The sequence below is a fragment of the Lepidochelys kempii genome, chromosome 24, assembly GCF_965140285.1.
Source record: "Lepidochelys kempii isolate rLepKem1 chromosome 24, rLepKem1.hap1, whole genome shotgun sequence".
Classification (NCBI taxonomy): domain Eukaryota; kingdom Metazoa; phylum Chordata; order Testudines; family Cheloniidae; genus Lepidochelys; species Lepidochelys kempii.
This window is the reverse complement of record NC_136403.1, coordinates 6,854,897-6,873,363: the sequence shown is the minus strand read 5'-3', so window position 1 is coordinate 6,873,363 and position 18,467 is coordinate 6,854,897. Positions and strand designations below refer to the sequence as shown.

General features: G+C 44.5%; 1 pseudogene; it reads right to left on the bottom strand.

Annotated features, from left to right (window-relative positions):
- Positions 1 to 7,835: 7,835 nt before the first annotated feature.
- On the bottom strand, positions 7,836 to 11,504 carry LOC140902538 (immunoglobulin kappa light chain-like; annotated as a pseudogene).
- Positions 11,505 to 18,467: the final 6,963 nt, after the last annotated feature.

Sequence of the window (18,467 nt, the reverse complement as noted above, 5' to 3'; positions counted from 1 at the left end):
AAGCTGAGACAGAACCAAACATCCAAGTGAGTTTAGTCTGATGAAAAATCCCATCTCATCTCTGATTCTCCTGCTTGTCCTGTTAGCTGGGCGTGTTATCAGAATGGAAACAAGCACTGGATTGTGAATTTAAGAACTCAGCTACTGACAATATTTTGCCAGATCTAAACCCCATGTCAATGGACAGTCTCCTATTGAAGTCACTGAGGTTTGGATCAGGGCCACAGCACCTGTCACTGGAAAATCTTCATGTGCTTTGCAAATATAATTTCTCAAAGCTCTTTATCTTATAAGTGCCAAAAATGTTCCCAGCTCCACACAAAAACCCTGTAAAGGGCACAGTTAGCAACAATAAAACATCAAACTTCCCATCACCCTTGAGCAGTAAGTCTAGTTATCCATTTTTTACACATGGGGAAACAGTCACAGAGCACTAAGTGACTTCCCCACTATCCCACAGTAAATTGGTACCAGAGTTAGCAGTAAGACTCTTTGCTCCCTTTCAACTACTCCAACAGCTAGATCTCACTTTCACCTCCTCCTTCCAGAATAACCAGTTTAATTACTAAAAAGAACAGGAGGACTTGTGGCACCTTAGAGACGAACCAATTTATTTGAGCATAAGCTTTCGTGAGCTACAGCTCACTTCATCGGATAAGTGAGCTGTAGCTCACGAAAGCTTATGCTCAAATAAATTGGTTAGTCTCTAAGGTGCCACAAGTCCTCCTTTTCTTTTTGCGAATACAGACTAACACGGCTGCTACTCTGAAACCTTTAATTACTAAATATATGAAGTTGATGGATTAGAAATGCCTGAGAGAGACACATTGATTTAGACAGAGACAGTTTGCAAAGAGCCGTACCTGGGGCTCCTCGGAAGCTGGGGGTGCTGAGACCCTGGGCTGGAATCCTGGAACAAACAAAGACAACAGTCAAAGTTCCTCTTCCACGGTCACTCCCCAGCTGCAGTTCACTGACTAATGGTGCATCCGAGCTGTGGGTGCGCAGTGCACCACGAAGCATGGTAAATGGAGAGGGGCTCCTCAGACAGGCTAGTGCTCTTTGTGAACTACATACCAGGTGCCAGGGCCAGGGGCAGTAGAAGCCTTTCTACATCGCTCCCTTTGTCACGGAGAACAAAGCCGTTCTCCGGACACAGGACATTCAAGATGCAGAAAACAAACATTCGGAGATCAGTGCTGGCAGTTGTGACATTTGCAGCGTGTTCGTGTGTTGGATGGGACAGTTGCAGTCCCCAGTAGCAAGCAGGGGAGCAGGATTTCTCCCTAAGGGAGATGGTCTGAGCTGGGCTGGGCTGGGCTGGGCTGTGTTTATTACCTAGCGTGGAAGGGCAGAGGGTCCAGACGAGGCTCAGAGACACCAGCAGCAGCAGACCAGCTCCAGCCGCAAGGGGCACAATGTAATGTGAGCACTCGCTGGCAGGGGCTGTGGAGGAAGCGAACAAACAGACAAAAGTAAGTGGCTGACTTGAGCCAAGAGGGTCGTGATGCCACCACATCCAGCTCTTCCCTGCTGATCCCCATTTCACCATAGGCCTTAACCCCCGAGGAGTGAGACAACAGGAGCCTTCAGCACCTTTCACCCTCTGTGTTGCCCCCTTTGCCTTAGGCAAATTCTTTCCCCTATAATCAGAATCTTCTCTGGACCTTCTGCCATCCACGAAATCCTCCTTCCAGGTCTCACCTCACCTCACTGCCTCTCCATCACTTTGCATATCTCACTGGAACACATCTCTCTTCTCAAATGCCTCTCAATTCCCCTTTACTCAAGAGATATATTATATTTTAAGTCTTTACAGTGCTTTATATGTACAATCTGGGTGAAAGCTGCAGTAGAGATCTGAGCTCCATTGTCTTATGATCCCTGTAATGTCTCACATTACCTTTCCCCAAATTCTCTAGATAAATTTTAACTAAGACATAGAATATTCCAGCTTTCTGTGATGGAAAGTTACGTAGAAGCAGCTCTGATTGTGGCCCCTTCACCTTTATTTCACATCTGAGTCTCCCTTGGTCTCAAATATATCATCACTCACCTTCAGGATACCTGGTACTTTTCTTCACACTGCTGCCGGAAGAGTTGAATTTGACTTCACAGGTGAAATTCTTCCCACTGGTCCAGGTGTCCCTGGGGATGCTGATGTGATTTATGAGGGTTAAAGATCCATCCTTTGCTTTCAATGAGCGTGTCAGCCCCTGTTCCCTCAGCTCCCCAGAAACACTCCAGGAAACATGGACTGGACTGGTCACTCCATGGATCACACAGGCCAGATTCGCTGTCCCAGTGACTTGAATGTCATGTGGAAATGGGACCAGAAGCATCACCCAGCTGTTCTTGGTATAACTGTCTGAGCAGAAGGTGGTGTGATATTTCAGTGTGATGATCAAATGAGCTGCAGTCTGATTAAAGGTATTAATCTTTCACCCAGAGAGACAAGGTGGGTGAGGTAAAATCCTTCATTGGACCAACTTCTGTTGGAGAAAGACACAAATTTTCAAGCTGACACAGAGCTCTCCTTCAGGTCTGGGAAATATATTCAGAGTGTCATTTCCCAGACCAGAAGGAGAGCTCTGTGTCAGCAAGAAAGCTTGTCTCTCTCACCAACAGAAGTTGGCCTAATGAAAGCTATTACCTCACCCACCTTGTCTCTCTAATATCCTGGGACCAACACGGCTACAGCAACACTGCATACTATCATTCACTAAGACATTATTTCAAAGGAACAAATGTACTGAAGAAGGAAATATTAAATTACCACACCAACACTGACTAGGATATAGCTGCACTACCTAGAAGGAAAATTGCGAACAATTTTATAAATTTTATAAACTTTTCATTAACTCAAAATATTACTTCGTGCAAACATAACTCTTAGGTTAGCAATATTCCCTACCAGGGTGCCCTGAACAGTCACAGAGAAACTTCAATAGTTTATTTTTGGCACTTTCAGGTTTTACACATATATTTTATAACATTATATGTTGTTATATTCCTTCTATACCCAGAGCATTTAATGTTTAGCTCATCTGCTTGGTTTAAAGCATGCTTTCCTTTGAACCATTCATCAATAGCTATGGTATCTTGTCACATTTTATTGGGAACATGAAATATGCTTTGTCAATCAGTTATTAGTCTCCTTAAACAAGCTATGGTTCCTTACCTCCAACAATCAGCGTGGATCCATTCCCGAAAAGCAGGTTGCTGCTGTCTATATATGCACAGTAGTAAATGCCAGACTCAGCCTTTTGGATATTGCGGATTTCCAGTGTCGAGCTGTGCGTCTTGTGTTTGCAAGCAAACTTACTTACATTTTGATCATCCAAACAGCGCTTAATGCAGGTGGGTTTCTCTCCTTCTCTTCTCAAATACCAAAACATTCTACTTTCTTCCAAGTTTTCTGTGGAAGAACAGTGGATCTTTGCGTTGTCACTAACTTCAACAAACTGGATCCGCTGAGTCTGGTGCAGAAATAACTGCACTCCTAGCACTGGAGAAATAAAATATCGTTAATAGTCAGTGTCCACCAGGTCTCCAACTGCCACAGATGGAATGGATAGCTCAGCACTAGAAATTACTTAATCTGTTAGTTATTCTCTGCATCCAAAATGCTAAAGTACTAACTTTGTACAAGTGAATGGAAATGCAATTAATATCCAGCAAAAGTTTCAAAACATATCATAGATATTCAACACTGGTGTCCTACTGAAGAGGCTGTTTTCCCAATTCCAGAGTTTAATGCAGAAGTTTTACCTAAAGAAGATAAAATCAGATACTCGGCAAAGATCATTTTCATAAAAAAGGAGAACAAAATCCTGACACACTAGTCCAAAGGCTGATGCCCAGTGCACTGCTGCAGTGACTGGGTACAGTGTCTTGGTCATTCCCAGTGAGGAACGCCTCCGAGGAGGATGTGCTGTGCTGATAGATACTAGAGGGGTGGGTTAAAGCCTCTACAGAGGGTACACCATTTCTTGTAGAATTTCTCTGCGTTTCAATGGCATAGGGGTGTACTCTAATGATTTAGAATAATTTTAAACCTCCAGAACATGGATGATGTATATAAACAAACCCACAAGACTTCGGAGCACAAATCCCATTGACTTTCAAAGGAAAATACTCCTAAATCACTTAGTTCTTTTGACAAGCCCAAGCTAAATCTCTTCCCAGGTTTCCATGTTTGGTCCATTGTTGTACCATATTTCTTGGTGCTATAAAATTTGCCTGTAACAATCATTTGGAGTCTCATCTTGGAGGACTTTAATAGCACTTTAAATCATCCCGCTGAAAGCTCTGACTTGTGTGAGAAATAAGACAACAAGGGATACAATTTTCAAAAGAGACCAAGTCCCATTTTAAAAACTGCCTGCGGGCCAGATTTTCAAAAGTATTTCGGTGCCTCTAAATGCAGAGAGGTGCCTCGTGAGATTTTCAAACATGGCTAAGAGGGTTAGCTGACTCGCTCCTACTGAAGCCAGTGGAAGTTAAATGCCTCCCCTGCCTCCCTTTCGATCTACCAATAATCTGGCTAAAAATGAACGGAACACGGCAGGTTCGAAAGCTGCGTCTGGCTGCACAAAGCAGGGAGCGAGAAGAAAAGTGCATCTGTCAGTGACCCTTCTGAAACAGCTGACAACAGAGGGCAATGTGGGCTAGCGATTAGAGTCATTGGCTCAGAAAAGACCAGATTCCCTCGGTGCCTTGGCCAGGTGTCCTTAGCCTCAAGCCCACTTGTGAGGCTGCACTGACTGGCTGCAGCTCCCCTGGCAAAGTGGGGATCGATCTGTTACAAACCCCTTCCCAGCAACACTCTAATGCTGGGGACCATCTTCCTTCCTTCCCCTCCCTCTCTCGCTCTCTCTCATGGGTGTGGAGCTACCTGGGCTAAATCCTGCAGTCCCTGCCTCAATCAATATTAAATGGAAGCAAGAGTTTAAAGGAAGGCTGGACTGGTCACGATTCTGTCTGATTTCTAGCCCAAGGGCATTACTCACAATTACACAGCTTCTCCTTTGCACCAAGGTAAAGAGGAGTTTAAAGGAGCATAAATTACACTCACACCCACTTCCAGGCCCTTGTGCATTACCATGGTGGAAAGGGGCTTAGTGCAAATGAGAATCCGGTCCCCAGGTTCACTTATAAGGGGCTGAATGTTGTCAGTGGTAGTACAGATAAGACCACAGAAATCATAACGCTATTCGAGCACAATGTCTCCCCAGCCCAGTTCCTGTAAGGGCATGTTATAAACCTCCCAGTAACACGGACTGACAATGGTACAAAGCCCTACTTACTGTTCTAAGGTTCCCAGTGAAAATGCTTTACAACGTACAGTGCTTTAAGGAACTGAAGGTAGGTGCTGAAACTAAAAGCAGCTGAGCACGCACCACTCCTCTGGACTTAGCTTAGTTCAGTGGGTGCCCAGCACATCACAGCAAGTGCCTCAGCACCATGCAGAATTGGACCCTTACAGTATATACAGAAATATCTTCATGCACTGTGGGGGTGGAGCGGGGCAGCTGTTTGACAGCCCCACAGCAGCCCTGCGCGGTGGCTTAGGGCAGGAAGTGGAAAGGAGCCATGTAGCCAACTGCAGCTACACGAGCACTTTTACACTCATGTGATTACCAGGCTGGGCCAGAAAATTTCCCATTGCACAAAAAATTTTCAAGATATCAAAAAATTTTCTCGTCTCAAACTGAGATGAAAAGTTAAAATCTCAAAATGTTTCCGAGAACCAAAAATCATTTTTGGATTGTGTGAAAGGAAGTGTTTTGGTTTTAGTATTTTTGAAAATGTTTCCTTTCAATTTTGACTATATAAAATTTTGACCATGTTAAACTTAAAATGATTTCAAATATAAATAGTTTAAACTTCTTAGCAATTCATCATTTTGAACTGGAGTTTTTCAATTTTGAAACTTTTAATACATGTCAAAAAATTCATCAAAGCTTACCCTTTTCCCCTGGGGGAAAAAAAAATTCTCCATTTCAACAAGTGTGCATTTTCCAACAAAGAAATGTTTCTTCTAAAGACTTGACCAGCTCTAGTAATTTACTCACATGGGACGTTGGCCAAGGAACCAGAGCCAGCTGCTCTCATCCTGCTGAAAGCATCCTCAGGGATGTCAAGTCACCATCCACTCATGACCTCAGTTTGAAAGCTCAATGGAAATCTGGGCCCTCCTGCAGCCCCGTTGGGTTCAGTAACCTGAGATCAGATTCAGGCCCTTAGTCATTCAATTTTTATTGGCACTCAGAGAATCATAGAAATGTCAGACTGGAAGGAACCTTGAAAAGTCATCCAGGTCCTGCCTCAGCACAGGGGTCTGGACAAGTAAAGCTGGATCATCTCTTACAGGTGTTTGTTCAACCAGCTCTTCAAAACCTCCAGTGACGGGGATTCCACAACCTCCCTTGGAAGCTAGTTCCAGAGCTGAACTCCCCTGAGAGTTAGAAACTTTTTCCAAATATCTACCCCAAACATTCCCTGCTGCAGATTAAACCCATTACTTCTTGTCCTGCCTTTAGTGGACATGGAGAACAAAAAATCCTCTTTAAAACAGTCCTTATCATATGTGGAGATGTGTGTCTAACAAGTGGTGTGTAACACATTTGTTGTATCATCCATCAAAGAAACACAGACACTAAGTGGGATGAAAAGGGCCGGATTCTGCTCTCAGAGTCACTGGAGTAAATCCAGAATAACTCCACTGACTGCAACACAGCTCCTTCAGATTTACAGTGTAGTAAACCAGAGCAGAATCTGACCCAGAGAATTTAAGAGCTCACCTTTCTTATTACACAATAAGCTGAGCTTGATGCATTGAACAGGTAAAAAAGGCAACACACACAAATCACTAGTGGGGATGCCGTCTGTTTTTAATGAGTGATATTTAGAATGACAGCTTGATCAACAAGTTGTGATGTAAACGGGCAGCGCGTGCAGGCTCAGGCACCAGGAGAGCTCAAGTCATTGATAACGTGTTGTTATTGTTAGATGGTGCACGGAGGCTGGCACCTGGGGCCCTGTGGATTTCGCCTTTGGGGAAAGAAGCAGCTTCTACACCAGCATTTCTCAACCTTTCTGATACCAGGGACCGGCTGGCTGCCTTCCTAAACTGTGTCAGGGAGATCTCAGGGACCGGCACTGGTCCACGGACTGGTCATTGAGAAACACTGCTCCAGAGGAAACACTGGACTAGCAGCTCCAGCCCTGGCCTGGGGAGAGATTCCCATCCCTCCCATCTCCTCCCGCATCCGTCCTTCCCCTTCCCAATCCCATTGTACGTCCATGTAATGTTACTGCAAAGGCATCATGTGCCTGCTGAGGATCAGGGGAGCTGTGGCATATACAGGGGCTGCACGTCCCCTCTGCAGGCTCCTGCCATCTGTCCAGGGAAGCCACAGCCTTTCAGCTGTGTCCGGGTCCCCCTGCACGTGGGGGAGGATGATGAGGACAATTGTTGTGTTACCATAGCACTCAGCAGCCCCGGTTATGGACCAGGCCTCGTTGTGCTAGGCGCTGCACAAACTCAGAACAAAGAGACAGTCCCTGCCCCAAAGAGCTTCCAATCTAATACACAAGTGACGTGTAAAGTCATCTACACCACAATGTCTTTACATCCCAAGAGGAGATTTCCCACCTGATGAGACTGGACTCTGTGGGGGTCTTCTGACTTTTTATTTCTAAACAGAGAAGGGGAGAAAATAAGTAAAAAAGGCGACTGAGACAGACAGAGCGTTCTTCCAGCGGCTACTTCCAATCAGCAGAGAACCAGCCATCAGTTCCCACGTGTGCATTCCCCTGCACGAGACAGTTCAGGGTTTTACACATTTCCCTCTGGCTGATCGCTGCATTGTGCGCCCGTTGTGATTCCGCAAATTGAAACCCAGTTGAGTGTATAAGATTCCATCCTGTTTGGTGACAATTAGTAAATTTAGCCAGCTCCTTGTAAAATGAAGGGATACAGGGTGTGAGAACACCAAACACTCAAGTGAGTTTAGCCTGATTAAAAATTCCCTCTCATCTCTGATTCTCCTTATTGTCCTGTAAACTGTGCGTGTTATCAGAATGGAAACCAGTGTCAGATTCTGACTTTAAGAACTCACCTGCTCATTATATTTTGCTAGACCCAAACCTGATATAAATGGATAGTCTCCTATTGAGGTCAGTGAGCTTGGACTCAGGCCCACAGCACCTGTCACTGCAAAATCTTCATGTGCTTTACCAATATAATTTCTTCTGGCTCTTTATCTTATAAGTGCCAAAAATGTTCGCAGCTGCACAAAAACCCTGTAAAGGGTACAGTCAGAACCAATAAAATATCAAACTTCCCAACATCCTTGCGCAGTAAACCTTGTTATTCACTTTTTACACATGGGGAAACTGAGTCACAGAGTACTAAGTGGCTTGCCCACTATCCCACAGTAAATTGGTACCATTGTTAGCAGTAAGGCTCTTTGCTCCCCTTCTGCTACTCCAACAGCTAGATCTCTCTTTCACCTTTCAAAACAAATTGGTTTAAGTGCCAAATATATGAAGTTGATGGATTAGAAATGCCTGAAACAGACATATTGATTTAGACAGAGACAGTTTGCAAAGGGCCGTACCTGTTGCTCCTCGGAAGCTGGGGGTGCTGAGACCCTGGGCTGGAATCCTGGAACAAACAAAGACAACAGTCAAAGTTCCTCTTCCAATGGTCACTCCCCCAACTGGTTCATTGACTAATGGTGCATCCGAGCTGTAATTGTGCAGGGCTCCACCAAGCATGGCAAATGGAGAGAGGCACATCAGAAAGGCTAGTGCTCTTTGTGAGCTATACACCAGGTGCCTGAGCCATCGGAAGTAGAAGCCTTTCTACATCGCTCCCTTTGTCACGGAGAACAAAGCCGTTCTCCCGACACAGGACATTCAAGATGCAGAAAACAAACATTCGGAGATCAGTGCTGGCAGTTGTGACATTTGCAGCGTGTTCATGTGTTGGATGGGACAGTTGCAGTCCCCAGTAGCAAGCAGGGGAGCAGGATTTCTCTCAGTGGGGGAGTGTCTGGGCTGGGCTGTGTTTATTACCTAGCGTGGAAGGGCAGAGGGTCCAGACGAGGCTCAGAGACACCACCAGGAGCAGCAGACCAGCTCCAGCCGCAAGGGGCACAATGTAATGTGAGCACTCCCTGGCAGGGGCTGTGGAGGAAGCAAAAAAACAGACAAAAGTGCCTGACTTGAGCAAAGTGGGCCTTAATGCCACCACATCCAGCTTTTCCCTCCTGAGCACATTTCACCACCGGCCTTAACCCCCGAGGCGTGAGGATACAGAAGCCTTCAGCATTTTTTACCCTCTGTGCCCCCTCTCTCTCAGGTGAATTCTTTCCCCTGTCATCAGTATCTTCTCTGCACCGTCTGCCATCTACAAAATCCTCCCTCTAGGTCTTTCCTCACCTCATCACCTCTCCATCACTTTGCATATCTCATCGGGAAAACATCTCTCTTCTCAAATGCCCTTTTACTCATGAGATATATTATTTTTTAACTCTTTACTGTGCTTTATATGTACAATTGGGGTGTAAAATCAGAGCTACATTGTTTTGTGGTCCCTGTAATGTCTCAATTCACCTTTCCCCAAATTCTCTAGAAAACTTCTATGTAAGACATAGAAATTCCAGCTTTCTGTGAAGGAAAGTTATGTAGAAGTAGCTCTGATTGTGGCCACTTTACCCTTCTTTTACATCTGAGTCTCCCTTGGTCTCAAATATCATATCACTCAGCTGCAGGATATTTGGTACTTTTCTTCACACTACTGCCGGAAGAGTTGAATTTGATTTCACAGGTGAAATTCTTCCCACTGGTCCAGGTGTCCCTGGGGACGCTGATATGATTTATGAGTGTTAAAGATCCATCCTTTGCTTTCAGTGAGCTTGTCAGACCCTGTTCCTGCAGCTCCCCAGAAACACTCCAGGAAACATGGACTGGGCTGGAGACTCCATGGATCACACAAGCCAGATTCGCTGTCCCAGTGACTTGACTGCCATGTGGAAATGGGACCAGAAGCATCACCCAGCTGCTGTTGGCATAACTGTCTGAGCGGAAAGAGGTGGCAAATTCAGTGCGATAATCAGATGAGCTGCAGTCTGATTAATCTTTCACTAAGAGAAACAATGTGGGTGAGGTAATATCTGTTATTGGATCAACTTCTGTTGGTGAAAGAGGCAAACTTACACAGAGCTCTTCCTTCAGGCCTGGGAAATCTATTGAGTGTGTCATTTCCCAGACCTGAAGGAGCTCTGTGTAAAGTTGAAAGCTCGTCTCTCTCACCAACAAAAGTTGATGCAATAAAAGCTATTACCTCCCCCACCTTGTCTCTCTCAGATCCTGGGACCAAGACAGGTCCAGCAAAACTACATACTATCTTATGCTAAGGCTCTAATTCAAAGACAAAGAAGCTATTGAAAAAGGAAGACATATTAAATCTAAAGAGGAGAAATAGCACAATACATATCTGCATTAGCCAGAAGGAAAGTCGTGTGCAATTTTATAAATTGATGCCCTCTAAGGAACCTTTCATTAACTCAAAACATTATTTCACGCAATCATGGCTCTTAGGTTAGAAATATTCCCAACCTGGGTGCCTTGAACAGACAGAGAAACTTCTAAGGCTTTTTTTGAGCCTTTTCAAATTTTGTTCTCTTATTTATTAAAAATACACATTATAGTCTTTCTGTATACATAGAATTTAATGTTTAACTGATCTTTTTGGCCTGAAGTACTCTTTCCCTTTAACCGTTCATCAATAGCTCTAGTATCTGGTTACATTTTAATGGGAACATGAAATGTGCTTTGTCAATCAGTTAATAGCCTCCTTAAACAAGCTATGATTCCCTACCTCCAACAATCAGTGCGGTTCCATTCCCAAAGACTGGGTAGCTGGTCATTGTAACTGCACAGTAGTAAATGCCAGACTCAGTCTTTAGGATATTGCTGATTTCCAGCGTTGAGTCTCGCGTTTGCAAACAAATTTACTTACATTTTGATCATTGAAACACTTCTTAATGTGTGTGGGTGTCTCGCCTTCTCTTCTCAAATACCAAAACACTTCCCCTCCTCCTTCCAAGTTTTCTGTGGAAGAACAGTGGATCTTTGCAGTGTCACTAACTTCAACAAACTGGATCCGCTGAGTCTGGTACAGCAATAACTGCACTCCTAGCACTGGAGAAATAAAACATTGTTATAGTCAGTTTCCATCAGGTGTGGATAGTTCAGCAATGGCATATACTTCACCTGATAATATTTATGCTCTGCAGCTTAAATGCTAAAAAACCTGCAATAACTTTGTTCAAGTAAATGGAAATGCAATTAAAATCCAGGAAAATTTCAAAATATATCCTATATATTCAACAAGGATGTCCTATTGAAGAGGCTGTTTTCTCAATTCCAAAGCTTAATGCAGATGTTTTACCTAAGGAAGATAAAACCAGATACTCAGCAAAGATCATTTTAGGAAAAAAAAAGTGAAAGAAAGTCCTGACAAACTAGCCCAAAAGCTGACGCCTAGTGCACTGCTGCAGAGACGGGGTACAGTATGTTGGTCATTTCCAGTGAGGGACGCCTCCGAGGAGCATGTGCTGTCATGGTAGATACTGGGGGGTGTGTGGGTGGTTTAACGAATCTACAGAGGATACGGTATTTCTTGTAGAATTTCTCTGCATTCCACTGGCACAAGGGTGTGCTATAATGATTAATAACAATTTTAAACAACATCCAGTACCTGGCACAATGTTTCCTATGTATAAATTGAATAAATGTGCCCATCTGACTTCACCCCATTGACTTTCAAAGGAAAATGCTCCTACACCACTTAGTTGCTTTTGACAATTCCAACCTAAGTCTCTCCCCAACACTCCATGTTTGGTCCATCTTTGTACTGTGTTTCTTGGTGGTACGATGCTGACCAGGAGCGAGCATTTGGAGTTTCAACTTGTGTGAGAAATAAGAAAATGAAGAATATGATTTTCAAAAGCACCCAAGTCCCATTTTCAAAAGTGACTTGGGCCAGATTTTCAAAGGTGTTTATGGGCCTATAAATGCAGAGAGTGCCTAGCGGGATTTTCAAACATGGCTAAGAGGGTCAGGGACCTCACTTCTACTGAAGTCAATGGAAGTTAAGCGCCTCCCCTGCCTCTCTTGGGATCTAGCAATAAACTGGCTGAAAATGAACTGAACAGGGCTGATGCAAAGCTGCGTCTGGCTGCACAAAGAAGCGATAGAGAAGAAAAGTGCATCTCAGTGTCTCTTCTGAAACAGCTGACAATAGAGGGCAATATGGGTGAGCAAAAAGAGGCATTGATTCAGAAAAGCACAGATTCCCTGGGTGCCTTGGCCACGTCTCCTTAGACTGTACCCCGTTTTCTGAGGCTGCACTGCCTGGCTGCATCTCCCCTGGCAAAATGGGGATTGATCTGTCACAAACGCCTTCCCGGCAGCTCTCTAGTGCTGGGGACCATCTATCTCCTTCCTTCCCCTGCTTCACTCCCACCCTCCCACTGCTGGGGAGCGACCTGGCCAGACTCCTGCAGTCCCTGACTGAGGCAGTGTTACGTGGAAGCAGGAGTTTGGCTGATGGACGACGACTGGACTGGGCAAGATTCTGCCTGATTTCTAGCCCAAGGGCATTACTCACAATTACACAGCTTCCCCTTTGCACCAATGGAACGGGGAGTTTAGAGGAGCAGAAATTACACTGACACCCACTTCCAGGCCCCTGTGTGTTACCATGGTGGAAAGGGGCTTAATCATCAAGAGACCTGATTGTCCTTTGCACTATGTTCTCATGTCCCCAGACTCGCTGTTAAGACACTGAATGTTGTCAGTGGTACCACAGACAAGAATATAGAAATCTTAATGCTAGTCAAGCACAATGTTTCCCCAGCAAAGTCCCTTATAAGAGAAAGTGCCTGTTCTAAACCTCCAAGTAATACCGCTTAACAATGGCACGATGCTTTATTGCTCCCGGGATCCCAGCAGAATACGTGCAGTGCTTTAAGGAACTGAAAGTAGGTTCTGATCCTAAAAGCAGCTGAGCGCCCACCACTCCCCGGGACTTTGCTGAGAGTTGTAGGTGTCTAGCACATCCCAGCAGGTGCCTCAGCACCATGCAGGATTGGGCCCTTATGCTGTGTCTAGACATATCTTCATCCATCCACTGCAGGGGTGGGGTGGGACAGCTGTTTGACAGCCCCACAGCAGCCCTGCACAGTGGCTTAGGGCAGGAGCCATGTAGCTACATTTTACACTCATGTGATTACAGAGGCTGGGCAGAAGATGGTTTTTCCATCCCACAAAAATTGTTAAAAGATCGAAAAATTTTCCTGTCTTGAGCTAGGATGAAAATCAAAATCTCAAACATTTTTCTTGAACCAAAAATCCAAAGATCATTTCTGGTTTGGGGGAAAGGAAGCATTTTGGTTTAACAATTTTGAAATTTTTCCTTTCAATTTTGACCATGTCAAATTTTGACCGTGTTATTTTTTTACAACTATAATTAGTTTAAACTGCTAAGCATTTTGAACTGGAGAACCGGAATTATTCATTTTTCAGTTATGAAACTTTAAGATAAATTGAGGAAAGCACCCTCAGGGACTGCAAGTTAACATTCATTCAAGACCTCAGTTTGAAGACTCATTGGAAATCTGGACCCTCTTGCAGCCCCATTGGGTTCACTACTCAGGGTAATACAAGATCAGATTCAGGCCCTTCGTCATTCTATGAATGTCCATGAAAAAATGAATCACAGAAATTTCAGGCTTTAAGGGACCTTGAAAAGTCATCAAGGTGCTGCCTTAGCACAGAGGTCTGGATAAGTTAACTTAGACCATCCCTGACAGGTCCAATGTATTCTTTCAACCTCCAATGATGGGGATTCCACAACCTTCCTTGGACGCCTGTTTCAGAGCTGAACTCCCCTTAAAGTTAGAAAGTTTTCCCTAATATCTAACCTAAATCACCTTGATTCAGATTAAGCCCATAACTTCTTGTCCATCTTCCCTTGGGCATGGAGAACAATTGATCACCATCCTCTTCAAAACAGCCCTTACCCTATTCCAAGATGTGTGTGGAACAAGTGGTGTGTAACACATTTGTTGTATCATCCATCAAAAGAAACACAGAGGCTAAGTGGGATTAAAAAGGGCCAGATGCTGCTTCCAGAGACACTGGTGTAAATCCAGAGTAACTCCACTGACTATAACAGAGCTCCTCCAGGTTTACACTGCTGCAAACCAGAGCAGACTCTGGCCCAAGGAATTTAAGAGGTCACCGTTCTTATTACACAATAAGCTGAGCTTGATGCATTGAGCAGGTAAAAAAGGCAACACACACAAATCACTAGTGGGGTTGCCATCCCTTTTTAATGAGAGACAGAATGACAGCTTGAAAAACAACAAGTTGTGATGTAAACAGGCAGAGCGTGCAGGCTCAGGGCCTAGGAGAGCTCCAGTCATCGATAACGTGTTCTTATCGTTAGATGGTGCAGAGGGGCTGGTGCATGGGGGCCTGTGAATCTTGCTCATGATGGGGAAGCAGCAGCCTGCAGAGGCAGCCCTGGAATAGCAGCTCCCGCACTGGCCTGGGGAGAAATTCTCATCCCTCTCAGCTCCTCCCGCATCCATCCTTCCCCTTCACAATCCCATTGCACGCCCATGTAACGTTACTGCAAAGGGACCATGTGCCTGCTAAGGATCAGGGAAGCTGGGAGCTGTGGCGTATACAGGGGCTGCACGTCCCCTCTGCAGGCTCCTGCCATCTGGCCTCACTCTCTGCAGGGAAGCTGCAGCCGTTCAGCTGTGCCTGGGTCCCTCTGCACGTGGGGGATCATGATGATGATGACAATTATTGTGTTACCATAGCATCCAGGAGCCCCAGTTGTGCTAGGCACTGCACAAAACACAGAACAAAGAGACAGTCCCTGCCCCAAAGAGCTTCCAATCTAATACACAAGTGACGTGTAAAATCATCTACACCATGATGCCTTTATATCCGAAAAAGGAGATTTCCCACCTGATGAGGCTGGACTCTGTGGGGGTCTTCTGACCTTTTATTTCGAAACAGAGAAGGGGAGAAAATACAAAAAGAAAGGAGACTGAGACAGACAGAGCCTTCTTCCAGCTGCTACTTCCAATCAGCAGAGAACCAGCCATCAGTTCCCACGTGTGGATTCCCCTGCACCAGAGAGTTCAGGGTTTTACACGTTTCCCTCTGACCGATCGCTGCATTGTGCGCCCGTTGCGATTCCGTGAATCGCAATCCAGATGAGCGTGTAAGATTTCACCCTGTTTGGCGACATTTAGTAAAATTAGCCCCCTTCTTGTAAAATGAAGGGACACAAGCTGAGACAGAACTGAACATCTAAGTGAGTTTAGCCTGATTAAAAATTCCCTCTCATCTCTGATTCTCCTGCTTGTCCTATAAACGGTGCGTGTTCTCAGAATGGAAACCAGCCCTGGATTCTGACTTTAAGAACTCACCTGTTGATACTATTTTGCCAGATCCAAACCCCATGTCTCCTATGAGGTCACTGAGCTTTGAATCAGGCCCACGGCACCTGTCACTGGAAAATCTTCATGTGCCTTACAAATATAATTTGTTATAGCTCTTTATCTTTTAAGTGCCAAAAATGTTCCCAGCTGCACAAAAACCCTGTAAAGGGTACAGTCAGAACCAATAAAACATCCAACTTCCCATCATCCTTGTACAGTAAGTCTAGTTATCCACTTTTTACACATGGGGAAACTGAGTCAGAGTAGTAAGTGACTTGCCCATTATCAGTAGCTAGTATTAAAGCTCACAGTAAGACTCGGACCTCCCTTCCTGCTACTCCAACAGCTAGATCTCACTTTCACCTCCTCCTTCCAGATCAATCAGTTTAAGTGCCAAATATATGAAGCTGATGGATTAGAAATGTCTAAGACAGACACATTGATTTAGACACAGATAGTTTGCAAAGAGCCGTACCTGGGGCTCCTCGGAAGCTGGGGGTGCTGAGACCCTGGGCTGGAATCCTGGAACAAACAAAGACAACAGTCAAAGTTCCTCTTCCACGGTCACTCCCCCAGCTGTACTTACTGGCTAATGGTGCGTCCGAGCGGTGGGTGCGCAGTGCACCACCATGCACGGCACAATGAGAGGGGCTCATCGGAAAGGCTAGTGCTCTTTGTGAACTACAGACAAGGCGCCTCGGCCATGGGCAGTAGAAGCTACATTGCTCCCTTGGACACGGAGAAAAAGCCGTTCTCCTGACACAGGAAATTCAAGTTTCAGAAAACAAACATTCGGAGATCAGTGCTGGCAGTTGTGACATTTGCAGCGTGTTCATGTGTTGGACGGGACAGTTGCAGTCCCCAGTAGCAAGCAGGGGAGCAGGATTTCTCTCAGTGGGGGAGTGTCTGGGCTGGGCTGTGTTTATTACCTAGCGTGGAAGGGCAGAGGGTCCAGACGAGGCTCAGAGACACCACCAGCAGCAGCAGACCAGCTCCAGCCGCAAGGGGCACAATGTAATGTGAGCACTTGCTGGCAGGGGCTGTGGAAAAACCAAATAAACAGACAGTTGACAAGAAGGTGTGAGTAAGAGTAGGGGGAAATTAGTATTGGGGAAATAGTCTGAAATGGGCCACTGTCACTACCGCTTCAAAAGTTATTTTTCCTCCCTTGGTGTCCTGCTGCTAAGTGAATTGTCTCGTTAGACTGACCTCACACTTGGTAAGGCAACTCCCATCTTTTCATGTATTTATACCTGCTCCTGTATTTTCCACTCCATGCATCTGATGAAGTGGGTTCTAGCCCATGAAAGCTTATGCCCAAATACATTTGTTAGTCTCTAAGGTGCCACAAGGACTCCTCGTTGCTTTTGCTGATACAGACTAACTCAGCTTCCACTATGAAATCTGTCTTTGGAAAACATCTCTCTTCTCAAATACCTCTCAATTCCCCTTTACTCCTGGTATTTATTATTATTTAGCTCTCTACAGGGATTCATATGTACAATCTGGGTGAAAGCTGCCCTAGAGATCAGAGCTACTTTGTCTTGTGGTCCCTGTAATGTCTCAATTCACCTTTCTCCAAATTCTCTAGAGAAATTCTAACTAAGACATTAATTCAAAGAAACACATCTATTAAAGAAGGAAATAGTAAATCACCACACTACCGCTAACTAGATTGTAGAGCAATACGTATCTGCACTAGCCAGGAGGAAAATTGTGTGCAAATTTTAAATTTTTTATAAACATTTCATTAACTCAACATATAGTTTCATGTAGTCGAGGCTCTTAGGTTAGAAATATTCCCTACCTGGGTGCCCTGAACAGTCAGAGAAACGTCAATAGTTTATTTTTGGCACTTTCAAGTTTTAACATTTTTACTTATAAAATGTATGTGTATTATATCCCCTCTGTACCCATAGTATTTCATGTTTAGCTGAACTGTTTGCATTAAAGCATGCTTTCCTTTGAACCATTCATCAATAGCTATGGTATCTTGTTTCATGTTAATAGGAACATGAAATATGGGTTGTTAATCAATTATTAGTCTCCTTAAACAAGTTATGTGGTTCCTTACCTCCAACAATCAGCGAGGATCCATTCCCGAAGATCAGGTAGCTGCTGTATTTATATGCACAGTAGTAAATACCAGACTCCGTCTTTTGGATAGTGCTGATTTCCAGTGTAGAGCTGTGTCTTTCATGTTTGCAAGCAAATTTACTTACATTTTGGTCATCAAAACAGTGCTTAATGCAGGTGGGTTTCTCACCTTCTCTTCTCAAATACCAAAACACCTTCCATCCTCCTCCTTTCAAGTCTTCTGTGGAAGAACAGTGGATCTTGGCGGTGTCATTAACTTCAACAAACTGGATCCGCTGAGTCTGGTGCAGAAATAACTGCACTCCCAGCACTGGAGAAATAAAATATTGTTATAGTCAGTTTCCATCAGGTCTCCAACTGCCACAGATGGAATGGATAGCTCAGCACTAGAATTTATTTAATCTGATAACATCTGTGCTCTGCAGCCTAAATGCTAAAATAACCTGCTATTAAAATGCAGCTAAAGCTTGAAAACATATCATAGTCAACACTGGTGTCCTACTGAAGAGGCTGTTCTCTCAATTCCAAAGCTTAATGCAGAAGTTTTACCTAAGGAAGATAAAACCAGATACTCGGCAAAGATCATTTTCATTAAACAAGTAGAACAAAATCCTGACACACTGGCCCAAAGGCTGATGCCCAGTGCACTGCTGCAGTGACTGGGTACAGTGTCTTGATTATGTCCAGTGAGGAACGCCTCCAAGGAGGGTGTGCTGTGGTGATAGATACTAGAGGGGTGGGTTAAAGAGGCTACAGCATATCTTGTAGAATTTCTCTGCATTGCAGTGGCTCAGGGGTGTACTATGATAATTGAGAATAAATTTAAAC